The 13,024-nt window shown below is 38.7% G+C and overlaps 1 protein-coding gene across 1 annotated transcript in view; it reads left to right on the plus strand.

The window, feature by feature from the left end:
• The window catches only part of DLG2 (discs large MAGUK scaffold protein 2), a 2,041,254-nt gene that overhangs the window by 789,181 nt on the left and 1,239,049 nt on the right, over nt 1-13,024 (plus strand). The gene's annotated exons all lie outside the window — the stretch shown is intronic.

Below are 13,024 nucleotides of genomic sequence, written 5' to 3' on the forward strand. Positions count from 1 at the left end.
CTTTCTCTTAAAAAATATACTTTTCTGACTACCATAATTCCAGTATTCCAACATAAAGATACATTGAGTTTACATATGCAAAACCATTAATCTCTAATTTAGCATCTACTATATACCAGGCATTGTGCTAAATATAATATTATCATATTTAAAACTCACACATGTTCTGAGGGGTAGGTACTGTCACCCCCATTTTAAAGATCATGAAACTGAGACTGAAAATTATTTATTGATGTTCCCAAGATTACCTACTCAACCAGGAAATGGTGGACCTAAGATTCAAATCCAGGTCTATTGGATCCCAAATCCCATGTTTTACACAGTGAGAAACACATGGTCTTTGGTATTCAACAGGTCTACTTTTGAGTCACAGTTGTCCCCAAAAGTCAACGACCATTACTTTTTGTTCACCTTTGTTCCATCATTATTTATGAAGATATGCCTCTCATGCTAAATTATAAGCATCTTGAGGGCATGAATTATTTAACTTTCTATTCTTCCTCTTTCCCCTCTCCACTAATTACCCTAAACAACAGAGTATCTACTTTGCGGAGATTTAATAAAGTGATTTATTGATTGAATAGAATAAAAGTATTGAAATATTAAATGATTTGAAACTGGATAGGAGTTAGCTCTGATCTAGTATGTTAGTTAATTCCTCCATCCATCTCTTCATTTAATGATTACTTACTGCTGACTTGCTATGCTGATTTTCAACTGGTACACAGCAATGTGGTGACTGTGCTAACTCTTTTGAGTATCACTCCTGGCTGAGTTCCTGGCATATAATCATGAGCTAAACAAACAAACAAATAAATAAAATAATAACAACAACAAGACATGGTCATTGTGCTCATGAAAATTTCAAATAAATGTAAAATTACTACTATGGTAGGAAGAAAAGTAAAAGGTGCTATGACAGTGGATAGCAGGGTCACCTGATCTAATCTGAATGGAAAAGCACTTATGATGAAAACCAGGAAGGGAAAAATCCAATCAGTTTCTCCATCATACAAATTTACTTTTCACTCAAGAAGGCTAATATTGGGCTTCCCTGGTGGCGCAGTGGTTGAGAGTCCACCTGCTGATGCAGGGGACACGGGTTCGTGTCCTCCATACCCACCCCCCGACTCACTGTCAACAGAGAGCCGTGAGCCATGGCCGCTGAGCCTGCGTGTCCGGAGCCTGTGCTCTGCAACGGGAGAGGCCACAACAGTGAGAGGCCCGCGTACTGCAAAAAAAAAAAAAAAAAAGAAGGCTAATATTACATTACTGCCTTATGGGATCAGCGGTCTTCTATAAATAGCACCATTCAATTATTCATCTCCAGAATGTTCTTGAACCCTATGATGGATATGTCAATAATAGTAAGTTGAGTAATGCTCAGTGTCCCTATGGAAGGAGGATTGCACCTCATTAAATGTCTGTTGAAGTGAACAGAAGGTGTTGTGGGAATATTTATTAACGTTCTTCTAAAGACTGTTCAGATTACTTTATGCATGAATGCTGTCATCTGGGTCAAAAGCTCAAGAAAAAGTCGTCAAGAAAAGGTGATGCTTGATATAATAAAATGGACTTACTTCACTGGTGAGGGAGGGCAGAAAAAGGTAGAATTTCTCCAGAGAAGTTCTCTTGACTTCTATATGAAAACAACCCTATGCCAAAATAGAGTGACCTAGGAGACTGGATACCTTATTTCTATGAGTTATTTTTATATCTCCTAAAGTTGGTCATTTTCATTAGCAGAATAAAAAGTGAATTGCTTGCTTAAACAGTTTAGAAATTAAGTATGATGAAATGATTCCATACTTCGCTCAGATGACAGCCAGGCAGTTAGGTATATATATCTTCGGGCTCAAGTAAGTCTGAAATTTTCCTCAAAGACCTTAAAATTACTCAACAGAAGATCTTGAAAAATTATATTTTTCAGACTTTTGTCCAATTCTTGTGTAACAGGGCATGATCCAAGCTTTTGAGAAGGCAGTGATTAGATGAGGGGAGCGTGTTCTTGTGAAGTAGTCTGGGAGGCTGGGACAGCACTGTCAGATGTCGCATTGTCCAAGAAAGCTTGCTTAATCTACTGCAAATATGGAACATCCTTCACGTTATAGTATTTTCTGCTCAGCCTGTTAAGACAAGTGGAGTTGCTGGGAGAAGTCTGATGCAAGTGTAAGTAAAGAGACAATTCTATTCAATTCAACAAGTATTTACTGAACACATTTGTGTACAAAGTGCAGTCTGTCCTGTGCTTCATGGAGGCTCAAAAGACTCAGCAATCAGGTTCGTCATCTATTAGCAGCTTAAAATCTAGAGGTATTTAATATAAATATAAATTTATATTTTATAAATTTCAATTATGCTATAAGGCAATATATGATAAATAATAGGAAATTTACAAAGTACTCTGAAAATATAGGAATAGAGAGATCACTCTCTGCCATTGGATATCAGATATAACCATGTTCCCATTCCTTCTCTTAAAGCTCTTTCATTTTCCCCAGCACCTAGTAGATCAAGTATAAGCTGCTTAGCATTGCACGTGAAATCCTCCATGAATTGACCCTGCCTGCATTTCCAGATTTTATACCTTGGTGATAGTAAACTGCTTGCAGCACTTTCTTTTTCCCTTGCTACCATCACTCCCAGAACTGCACACTGAGCTCAATGCTTAGCACATAGCTGATGTTAAAAAATAATAATAATTTTTGAATACATTTATGAATACTCAAACCATTCTGTTTCATGTCTTCATGTATCTATGAGTGATGTTCTGTCTGAGTGGAATGTCTTTCTTCATCTGATTACCATCTAGGGACTCATCCTTCAAGACCTACCTGCTCTAACGTCTACGTTTGCTGTCAGTGGCCCTCCTCTGTGCCGCCATAGTGGCTGGTATATCCCTCTCTCATAGCACTCCATTTTGGAATGGCCAACTTGCGTGTCTCTCTCCACACTATAAAGTAACATCCCTGGGCTTCCCTGGTGGCGCAGTGGTTGAGAGTCTGCCTGCCGATGCAGGGGACGCGGGTTCGTGCCCCGGTCCGGGAAGATCCCACATGCCTCGGAGCGGCTGGGCCCGTGAGCCACGGCTGCTAAGCCTGCGCGTCCGGAGCCTGTGCTCCGCAACGGGAGAGGCCACAACAGTGAGAGGCCCAAGTACCGCAAAAAAAAAAAATAAAAAAAAAAAATAACATCCCTGATGCCAGGGGTCGTATCTTATCTGTCTTGCTACTCCAAGTAGCTAATGTCTGAGAATAAAGTATAGTAGAACAGTTCAGAGTATAGATTTTAGAGTTAGACTGCTTGGGTTTAATTCTAATTGTTCCCCTTTTCTAGCCATATGATGTGGATAAATTACTTAACCTCTCAGTGCCTCAGTTTCCTCATCTGTAAAACCAGGATACCAATAGTATCTACCAGATACAGTTGTTGTGAGGATTCAATTAGTTATGATAAATAAAATGTTTATAACAGTGCCTGGCACATAATGAGCAACACATAGGTGTAAATTATCATTGTTAAGTGCCCAGAAATATTGATGAGAAAAACTGGAACTGTATGGAAGGGGGAGGGTCATTGAAGTCTTTGTACAAGTGGAAACTTTTGAAATGGAAGACTAGGTAGGTTTTGGTAAGTAGAGGTGGAGGTAATGTGGGGAGAAAGTCATTACAGGATAAAGTTAGAGTCAGGTAGAGTATGGCACTGGGAAATTTACATACCTCTATACCCACTCCCCGACTCACTGTCAACAGAGAGCCAAGTGCTAAGATATGTTTTGGAAAGCATTCCTCCTGCAAGTTTAATTTCCTTCTCTTTTGCTGTCTCTCAGTGCCTCCTGGGGGAGCCAATAACATGGTGAGATGAAAAGAAATTGCAGGTTTGTAGTGTTGACTGAAAATAGCATAAACTGCAAGCTCTCTAGGTAGACTCTTTCACTAAGTGTAAGCTAGGCAGATTTTATAATAAATGCATCTGTCAGTATCCATAGTAGAATATTAGAGAATAAAATAAAAATCTTCCCTGAGTTTGTTGCTCATACAGTTTCTCCCCTCAGAAGCACAGCTCCTAAAATTCTGCAAGATATTTTAGAGGAGGTAAATGATACAGGTATAGTTCACAAAATATGTGAAGCAGATCTCGTAGACCAAATAATACTCCTATGTTGACTTCCACTGGAAAACTGATGACGTTTGAAAAAATCATTCTGAAAATGTTCAATGAAGTAACTACTGCATCCCTGGCACTTATCTGGATGCTTATCTAACCCATTGTTTTCTCCTAGTGGAGGGGCCAGTTGAGAGGTAGGGGTGAATAGAGAGCAGATGCACCTCAAGGTATTTCCTGTTTCTGTGGCCACAGGTGGGAAGAATGAGTAATAGTGTCCCAGAGGAGGCACTGAGGGCAAAATCAGAATTGTAGTGGGTTCAAACCAGCCTGTCAATCAAAGGGGCTGAACAAAATGTGATCATGGGAATATGGGTCCAAATGAGGTGACAGGTGAAGGAAACAGCACCACCAAGAATGAAAAGGCAAGCAAATAGGTAAATGGAAGTTGATTTAACTGTACAGTTGGAAAGTGGGTACCACTGAGAGCTTATGATATACTCCCAGCCTATTAGCATGAGAAAGCTGGGCTTATTTAGAGGGATAGGGAGAGACAGGCCCTGTTGAGGGTGAAAAAGCGAAGCACCATTACTGCCCTCGAGGAGCTCCTAGTCATGCAAACAAAATTATAATACAGTGTGGTTAAATATTCTTTACCTTCCAAATACCTACTGAGCTCCTATATTAAAGCAGACACGTTACTAGTGTGGGGATGTGGCAGTGTATAGACAGATGCAGTCCCTGTCCTGAGGGTTTTGCAGCGGTCAACCAGATAATGGAGGGGGGGATAAGTCAGGTCAGGAGAAGAATATTCCTGGCAAAGGGAATGGAATGTCTGTGAAGGTCCTGGGAAAGACAGAATTTGTTATAAAATGCTTTTCTCAAATATAGGCCATTAAGTTCAACATTTTCTCTAAAAAATATTCCATGCCTTCTGGGTCTTCGTTAGATTTCTCCCTACCTATTCTCATAGGATCCTGTACTTCTCCCATCGTAGCGCACTTAGTATGAGCTATTGCACTTGCTCACTTACTGTCACATTCCCCACTGTGAGCACTCGATTGAGAAAAGCAGTTTTAATCTCTGTGTTATATCTCAGTCTCTGTGTTATATTTCAAGTGCCTAGCTCACTGATCGGCACATAGACATTCAATAAATATTTGTTGAATGAATAGATGAATGACGATATGAATGGATGTAGGGTCTCAAATATGAAATTTCACTTGGCATTTAGTACCAGGATGGGGCAACGGGGATAGAAGGAAGAAAAAGGGAAGCCCTTTTATCTCTATGCTTGTTTTCAGTCCGTTTTTTTTTTTTTTAAAGTAAGAAATTGTATTAACTGCCTTACCTATATTCCCTTTAGAAGCTACTTTAAATCCTCTTGCAAAAGAATATATAAGTATGGGATCATAATAAATTCAGCTGTCAACAATTACACAGATTCCAAACATTTAATTTAATTTAATTTAATTCAAGAAATGTTTATTGAATACCTACTGCGTAAGGTACCATGAAGATAAAAAGAAATATAAGAATGTTTAAGACCTCCAAAAGCACGTACTCTTAATTTTTAGACATTATTTGGATACTTGAAAAGTATAATAACAACGTTTAAGTGAGTTTTTTGGCAACTAATTTCATTCTGAACTTTTACCTAAACTATGAAGGTTGGACTTGATGGAGGTCCTATCTTATTTTCAAATATCATGTTTCAGTAAATAAAAATGAATGATAAAATAATAAGATATTTTGGTTCAAAGTAACAAAACCCAACTTTATGCTTAGCTAAAACCAAAAGAATTTGTTATATAAATACAGAAATGAATAGTAGAACTCAAGGGCAGAACTGACCCTTCAAAATGGACTAAAATAAAAAAAAGTAAGAAAACATTTTCTTAACTTCATTTAAGAGACTATCCCAGGTAAAATTTCATTGCTTCAATTACAGAATCCCAAGAGAGAGAATCTTATTGGCCAACACTAGTAGGGACAAGGGCAAGTGTAACAGGGAAGAAAGGGCATCCAATAAAGGATGTTACCAAGCCAGCTCTTGCTGAGGATAACTGGAGGATAATCCCCTGGGGAAACTGAAAAATTCCTAGTGTAACGTACACTCAGAGTTATCCCATTTCAACTGGCAAAGGACCAATTACACATCAACTCCCATCAGTCACTGGTTGAGGGCTGTTATTAGGGGACGATAATCCCCCAGTACTTCTGGCTTGCTGTGCACTTAGAGAGAGTGGTCTTCTTCAGCTTTGGAGAAAGACTTCAGGCAAAAATATGCTGAGACTGGCAGTTAGATGTTGATGGACACACTGAAGTGGTGAGGGCGAGAGATATGCGTAGGGCTGAACAGCCCTAATTTCCATCTCTAATTTAATCAGATGTGCCTTGAACGGTGGGATCATGCAGTGATCCATGTCTGAAGATGACATAGTCGGTTGCAGGGGTCAGAGTGGGCTGCATACCCCAAAGAGTAAGTACTATGTAAATGCTGTAGGACCTCAAAGAAGAAGAATATGGTCAATCTAACATGTGTGACTGGAAGGATGAGTGAAATTTGTTAAGTGATCTAAGCCTAGATTTAGAGAATGGGTAAAGGCAGGTATATAGGAATGACTCAGGCACATTGATAGCATGGTGAAGTTGTGAGTAGGAGATCAGGTTGGAGAAGTCCTCCAAAACAAGGTAAGGGGGCTTTGAGAGACGTTTGTACTTAATGCATTACATCATAAACTATATTGTCTTAGGGCCAATATTAAGGGAAGTTACATTTTTAATCCCTAAACTTTTAATAGTTTTTCTAAAGAAACCAATTTTATGGTATAGCTCACATTCATAATTTTATATAAAGACTTTTTATTAAATTTGCTTGTGGTTGGTGACACATAAGGCAAATGATTTTTATTTATTATAGAAGTGTTTTATATATAATGTTATTAAAGGATCAAGGCTACATTTAACTATTTTATAGCGTGTACTTCTGTATAGAAACTTCCCAGTAAGTACTTTTCAGTGGCCGATTATTAAAAGGTGATGAGAAAGAATTATAGACTCTGGTATTAAACATGCAATTCTTATCTAACAAATATTCAGCAAGCACTTACTGAGGGCTGTGCCCTTAATGGTAGGCACAGAACTGCACAGAAGAATGTTACTATCCTTGCAACCTAGACACTCGTAGTCTCACAAAAAATGTAGATAAAAAATAATTTAAATATAAGGTAAAAAGTACAGTAATGGAGATACGTACAAAATGCTATGGATAGCTGCTAACTCAATGAAGAGAAGTCTTCAAAAAAGGTGCAGACCATCACATTCCAGTTAGAAGCAGAGGCAGAGATTAAAGACTTGATTGTATCTGAAACACTTATCTGCCAGGTTGTTTTTCTCTCCCCTAAGGGGAGTCAAACCCCAGACCATGGGTAAACATGTAGCATTTGGTAATGAAGCCAATTTACTAAATGGTTTGTGGAGACCTTTTTTTTTCTGAGTTTGCCCTTTTCTTTGGATGAATCTCTAAAAGGGCAGGCAGACTGGCAAGCACATTAGAAGAAGCAGGAGGCTGAAGGTGAACCTTTATTAAAACTAGGACAGTGAGGTTACATGTCAGCCCAGGATAGAGATGGTGAGACGACCATTTATTCAGAGGCTTATTACCTAGAGAATGAAGTCACAGGAACAGAAAAGTAAAATTTACTATGTACATACATAGGCTATTTGGGCCACTATTAATCTAAATCCTCTGGGAAGAAAGGAAGTTGATGAGATGGCCAGGACTCTAAACTGAGATATGTTTTATAACATGTTCCATAGAAGAAACAAAACTAATGATTCTGATTTCATGTGAATAATCCATTATAGCATAAATGTACCACACTATAGGAGTACCTAGAACAGAAAAAATATATCCATTAAAACTGTAATTCCACAGCAACTATAGTTACTGCAAGGTGAGTTTGAAAAGTATTCAGAAAAGATACCTGGATCACTGTGTATATATTTTTGTCAAAGGATCGTCATTGTCTCGACTGAACTTACCAGAATTAAAAATGATCTCTTCTTTCTAGAGTCCCCAGTAACATATGGAGAAGTGTTTATGTTGCAATAGGGAAAACGTCATCTATCATCACGCCTGCCTCTCTTGAAAAAAGGATGGTGTTTTTACCAGGGCACTTTTGCTGGTGTGTGAGCAAATTGTTTCATCATAGAAAAGCAAAAGGAGGTTCATGATTCTCAATAACTGCCTTCAGAAAACTTGCTTTCAGAATCAGTTGACTGAAGTTCTAGCATTTTCTAATTTATGTGAAAGGAGATGGATTATCCTAAAACTCAGGCCTCCCAATTAAATATGGCTAGATAGGAAAGAGATGATTCTATGGTATTATTGTGATGGTTATGATATTACTTAAACCAGGGGTCCCCAGCCCCCAGGACTGGTCCGTGGCCTGTTAGGAACCGGGCCACACAGCAGGAGGTGAGCGAACGAAGCTCCATCTGTATTTACAGCCGCTCCCCATCGCTCACATTACCACCTGAGCTCCGCCTCCTGTCAGATCAGCGGCAGCATTCGATTCTCATAGGAGCACGAACCCTACTGTGAGCTGTGCATGCGAGGGATCTAGGTTGCGGGCTCCTTATACGAATCTAATGCCTGATGATCTGAGGTGGTGCTTAGGGTGTCACTGTCATCCCCAGAAGGGACCATCTAGTTGCAGGAAAACAAGCTCAGGGCTCCCATTGAGTCTGCATCATGGTGAGTTGTATACTTATTTCATTATATATTACAATGTAATAATAATAGAAATAAAGTGCACAATAAATGTAATGTGCTTGAATCATCCCGAAACCATCCCCCTACCACGTTCGTGGAAAAATGGTCTTCCACGAAACTGGTCCCTGGTGCCAAAAAGGCTGGGGACCACTGACTTAAAACACCTGTGGTTCTGATTGAGAACTCACCATAAGCTAACAGTTGCCAAATTCAGACCTGGCCAGGCTGGCTTGATTTATTTTGCATTAACATCCTGCATGACTTCATATTCATTATACTTGTTCAATATCTTTCTTCTTTAGGTGTAGAAAAGACAGGCACAGTGTCAGTCTTACTCATCTCTGGGTGCTAATCTGGCATCTAACAACAGTGGTTACTTAATTTTATATTTAACAAATAAATAAATTAATTGCTTTGTACATTTCTTAGGAAAAACAGCCTTTAGGAACTTTGCCGCTTAATAAATCTACTTGACCTTGTATACGAAGATCCTCAACTCCACACCTATGATATGTGAATATGTTCTTCCAGATTCACAGAACGTATGTCAATATTAATTCACATCAAAACGTGAAAACATTTAGTAAACAGAACAGCATCACATTATTGTCATTTGTTGAATTATTTAAAATAATATAATTTTTGATTCCTGAATTGGCCTGGGGGAGAAGAAACCTGTAGGAGCAGACAGAATGGGTCCGTATCAGAAGACAGTGTCCAGAATAGTAAGATAATCAGAAAATACATTGTAAAAGTAATCAGTTCTCAGTTCAACAAACTTTTTTGAGTACTTGCCATGGGGTTTCACTTGTAATCTCATTTAATTCTTATGACAATTCTGTGATGTAGGGATTATTGTCCTCATTTTATAGGCAGCATAACTGAGGCTAAGTAGCTTACTTCAAGTCTCATTTATATGTCAGAGCCAGGAATCAACCCAAGGTCTGTCTAACTAACAACTCCATAGCTTCCTGTTCAAAATCCAGATACATATTTTGTTGCTACAATGTAGAGCAATTCTGTATGGTTGTTCATGGCTCCAAAGGGGAGAATTAGGCCCAAAGAAGGAAAGTTAGAGAGATTTCAGATTAATCTAAGAATCACTGTTAGACCCTAAGACTATCCTGAGAGGAAATGAGGTACCTCTGGAGGTAGTGCGTTCCCTTCACCGGATATGTTCACATTTACAATCAGTGACTCATTGTCAAGTAAGTTGTGGCAGTGGCCCAAGCACTGGATTAGAGATAGTAGATTGTTCATAAGGTACTTTTAAATTATGAGGTTTCGTGGTCAGGCTAAAGAGAAATTCCCAGGATCTTAGAGCAAAAGTCATGCCCTTTAGAATGAGACTTCATGGGCCTGCTGATGTCACCAGTTGATCCCCAGGAAACAAGGAGAGAGCTGGCTAAGGGAAGACAACTTCATTTGGGAAGTAACTGTAGCTTAAAAGCAACATGGTACAGCTGAAAGCATGTGGGATTTGGAATTAAATAGACCTGGGTTTTTTTGGTTTTTTTTTTTACATCTTTATTGGAGTATAATTGCTTTACAATGGTGTGTTAGTTTCTGCTTTATAACAAAGTGAATCAGTTATACATATACATATGTTCCCATATCTCTTCCCTCTTGCGTCTCCCTCCCTCCCACCCTCCCTATCCCACCCCTCCAGGCGGTCACAAAGCACCAAGCTAATCTCCCTGTGCTATGCGGCTGCTTCCCACTAGCTATCTACCTTACGTTTGGTAGTGTATATATGTCCATGCCTCTCTCTCGCTTTGTCACAGCTTACCCTTCCCCCTCCTCATATCCTCAAGTCCATTATCTAGTAGATCTGTGTCTTTATTCCTGTCTCACCCCTAGGTTCATGACATTTTTTGTTCTTAAATTCCATATATATGTGTTAGCATACGGTATTTGTTTTTCTCTTTCTGACTTAATTCACTCTGTATGCCAGACTCTAGGTCCATCCACCTCATTACAAATAGCTCAATTTCGTTTCTTTTTATGGCTGAGTAATATTCCATTGTATATATGTGCCACATCTTCTTTATCCATTCATCTGATGATGGGCACTTAGGTTGTTTCCATCTCTGGGCTATTGTAAATAGAGCTGCAATGAACATTTTGGTACATGACTCTTTTTGAATTATAGTTTTCTTAGGGTATATGCCCAGTAGTGGGATTGCAGGGTCATATGGTAGTTCTATTTGTAGTTTTTTAAGGAACCTCCATACTGTTCTCCGCAGTGGTTGTATCAATTTACATTCCCACCAGAAGTGCAAGAGAGTTCCCTTTTCTCCACACCCTCTCCAGCATTTATTGTTTCTAGATTTTTTGATGATGGCCATTCTGACTGGTGTGAGATGATATCTCATTGTAGTTTTGATTTGCATTTCTCTAATGATTAATGATGTTGAGCATTCTTTCATGTGTTTGTTGGCAGTCTGTATATCTTCTTTGGAGAAATGTCTGTTTAGGTCTTCTGCCCACTTTTGGATTGGGTTGTTTGGTTTTTTGTTATTGAGCTGCATGAGCTGGTTATAAATTTTAGAGATTAATCCTTTGTCAGTTGCTTCATTTGCAAATATTTTCTCCCATTCTGAGGGTTGTCTTTTGGTCTTGTTTATGGTTTCCTTTGCTCTGCAAAAGCTTTGAAGTTTCATTAGGTCCCATTTGTTTATTTTTGTTTTTATTTCCATTTCTCTAGGAGGTGGGTCAAAAAGGATCTTGCTGTGATTTATGTCATAGAGTGTTCTGCCTATGTTTTCCTCTAAGAGTTTGATAGTTTCTGGCCTTACATTTAGGTCTTTAATCCATTTTGAGCTTATTTTTGTGTATGGTGTTAGGGAGTGATCTAATCTCATACTTTTACATGTACCTGTCCAGTTTTCCCAGCACCACTTATTGAAGAGGCTGTCCTTTCTCCACTGTACATTCCTGCCTCCATTATCAGTCTGTATGTGTCTCTAGGTCTGAAGTGGGTCTCTTGTAGACAGCAAATAAATGAGTCTTGTTTTTGTATCCATTCAGCCAATCTGTGTCATTTGGTGGGAGCATTTAGTCCATTTACATTTAAGGTAATTATCGATATGTATGTTCCTATTTCCATTTTCTTAATTGTTTTGGGTTCGTTATTGTAGGTCTTTTCCTTCTCTTGTGTTTCTTGCCTAGAGAAGTTCCTTTAGCATTTGTTGTAAAGCTGGTTTGGTGGTGCTGAACTCTCTCAGCTTTTGCTTGTCTGTAAAGGTTTTAATTTCTCCATCAAATCTGAATGAGATCCTTGCTGGGTAGAGTAGTCTTGGTTGCAGGTTTTTCTCCTTCATCACTTTAAATATGTCCTGCCAGTCCCTTCTGGCTTGCAGAGTTTCTGCTGAAAGATCAGCTGTTGACCTTATGGGGATTCCCTTGTGTGTTATTTTTCCCTTGCTGCTTTTAATATGTTTTCTTCGTATTTCATTTTTGACAGTTTGATTAATATGTGTCTTGGCATATTTCTCCTTGGATTTATCCTGTATGGGACTCTCTGTGCTTCCTGGACTTGATTAACTATTTCCTTTCCCATATTAGGGAAGTTTTCAACTATAATTTCTTCAAATATTTTCTCAGTCCCTTTCTTTTTCTCTTCTTCTTCTGGAACTCCTATAATTCGAATGTTGGTGCGTTTGATGTTGTCCCAGAGGTCTCTGAGACTGTCCTCAGTTCTTTTCATTCTTTTTTCTTTATTCTGCTCTGCAGTAGTTATTTCCACTATTTTATCTTCCAGGTCACTTATCCTTTCTTCTGCCTCAGTTATTCTGCTATTGATCCCATCTAGAGTATTTTTAATTTCATTTATTGTGTTGTTCATCATTGTTTGTTTCATCTTTAGTTCTTCTAGGTCCTTGTTAAATGTTTCTTGCATTTTGTCTATTCTATTTCCCAGATTTTGGATCATCTTTAATATCATTATTCTGAATTCTTTTTCAGGTAGACTACCTATTTCCTCTTCATTTGTTATGTCTGGTGGGTTTTTATCTTGCTCCTTCATCTGCAGTGTGTTTTTCTGTCTTTTCATTTTGCTTATCTTACTGTGTTTGGGGTCTCCTTTTTGCAGGCTGCAGGTTCGTAGTTCCCATTATTTTTGGTGTCTGTCCCCAGTGG

Source organism: Tursiops truncatus, chromosome 8 (genome assembly GCF_011762595.2).
Source record: "Tursiops truncatus isolate mTurTru1 chromosome 8, mTurTru1.mat.Y, whole genome shotgun sequence".
NCBI lineage: Eukaryota > Metazoa > Chordata > Mammalia > Artiodactyla > Delphinidae > Tursiops > Tursiops truncatus.